This window comes from Sminthopsis crassicaudata, chromosome 5 (assembly GCF_048593235.1).
Source record: "Sminthopsis crassicaudata isolate SCR6 chromosome 5, ASM4859323v1, whole genome shotgun sequence".
Classification (NCBI taxonomy): Eukaryota; Metazoa; Chordata; class Mammalia; order Dasyuromorphia; family Dasyuridae; genus Sminthopsis; species Sminthopsis crassicaudata.
The window spans coordinates 122,775,364-122,777,240 of NC_133621.1; the positions used below are offsets into that span (position 1 = coordinate 122,775,364).

The following is a 1,877-nucleotide window of genomic DNA, read 5'->3' on the forward strand; positions in this document are numbered from 1 at the left end:
GAATACTGCACTAGAAATAATGTTGAACTTGGTAAGCTCTGAGTTTGAATTCAGACTTTTTCACTTATTGTCTTTGTAAGTTTGGGGCAAATCACCATTTCTTGAACCTTAGTTCCATATCTATAAAACAAATGGGTTTGTAGTAGATTACTCTTAAGGTTTCTTGCAGCTCCAGAGTTATGATCCTAGGAATTTATGTGTACCTTTTAATTATTTATACATACCTTGTATATAAAACTTGGGAAGGTAAGCAGCACAGTGGATGAAGTGTTTAGCAGCTATGCATCTGGGAAAGTCACTTAATCTTATTTGTTCAGCTCTTCACCTATAAAATAACTGGGAGAAGGAAATGGCACAACATTTCAATACTTTTGCCTAGGAAATCCCAAATGGGGTCCCAAAAAGTTGGTATACATTGACTAAACAACAAGAAATGCAAAACTAATTTTAAAATTCAATTTATTTCAGCTCTTCTAGTAAATTTGTGCTGATATTTTTAAAAATCAAGGATAGAACACTATATTAAATTTTATAAGATCATGTTATTAGGCATATTTCATAGTACCATGAGCCAAAATAACAAAATAATCATCATTTTACTTGTCAATAAATAAATTTTATTACTTATGGGGCTTCCAGCCCCACAGCCATAATTGAGGAGACAAATCATTGTGGAGAGGGATCTACCTCACTTATTATTATTAAAAAGTGCTGACCAATTGCCACAAACAAGCAGATAGGTACAGGAATCCTCTCTTTCTGTGTGTGTGTGTGTGTGTGTGTATTTATCTCTTAGGAGCATCATGCTTAAAAATATTGCAAATATAAACCTATTTTTCAATTTGATGAAAAAGAGAACATATTTTTACTTTAATATCCTCCAGATTCCCCTTCCTAGAGGAATAATGCTATTAATATTATTTTCAATCCTTCCCCCAATTCTCTTACTCATATACTGAAGCACAAATATAACCATGAGACTACAGAAAAATCAGCTTTTGGTGCTGCTGTGCCTAGAACATCTTACTTCCTTGGGGCAGCCAAGTGATAAAAGAGAAAGGAAGTTGAATTCAAATATCACCTCAGTCATTTAACCTTTGTCTTCTTCCCTAACCCTCCCCTAGTAGTAATCCTATAGAGGATATAATTAAGATAATTGACGAGAAGAGTTTGCTTGTAACCAGCCCACAGATGGATAGTCTCTTAGACTCATCGAATCGCACTTCCCCTTGGTTCTTAAAGGAAGAAATTAAGTGTAGATAACTGGAAACTAGTGGTACTTGAAATGAAAGAATTTTACACAAAAAATGGGCCTTATTCAATTTCCGCAGAGGTATTTTATATATACAACGTGATTCAATTAGACTTAAGATATCGAGCAAGTTATAGGAGAAGGAAAAGTGAACAGAGGAGGAAGCGTGAGGAAAAAAAGATAGAAAATAAGCAAACTCACTATCTTGGTAGAGGGCAAGGGGATTTGAATGAGGAATTAGGGTATGTTGACTCTGATTGTCCTGAAGAGACTTCAACCCCTCCTAGAGAGCAGATTATTGATCAGCCCACATCAACTCCACCTTCAGGAACGGAGGGAGGAGGAGTAGTTTGAGGGGCGGTGATATCATCGGCACCTCCCCCCCAGCAATCACCAACCCCCATAACTAGATTACAGAAAGGGCTTATTGAAACTATCAAAAATTGAAAAGAAATAGATAATGATTTCAAACTTCAAATTTTTCCAGTGATTCAACAGCATAATTCTGCAGGTCAAGAAAGTAGAAAATATGCTCCTTTTAATATGGATGTCCTTAAAGACCTGAAAAAAGCTTGCACTCTTTGGGGCTACATCAGATTATGTTAAATTGTTACTACGCAATTTG

General features: G+C 35.6%; 1 long non-coding RNA gene across 1 annotated transcript in view; it reads right to left on the minus strand.

Moving 5' to 3' along the window:
• The window catches only part of LOC141542415 (uncharacterized), an 18,122-nt gene extending 16,557 nt beyond the window's left edge, over positions 1-1,565 (minus strand). Inside the window, exons 1-2 of the long non-coding RNA XR_012482144.1 lie at positions 1,454-1,565; positions 225-336 (exon numbers count right to left, since the gene is read on the minus strand). This is a non-coding gene — a long non-coding RNA (uncharacterized LOC141542415). The remainder of the gene's footprint in view (positions 1-224; positions 337-1,453) is intronic.
• Between the last annotated feature and the right edge of the window lie 312 nt (positions 1,566-1,877).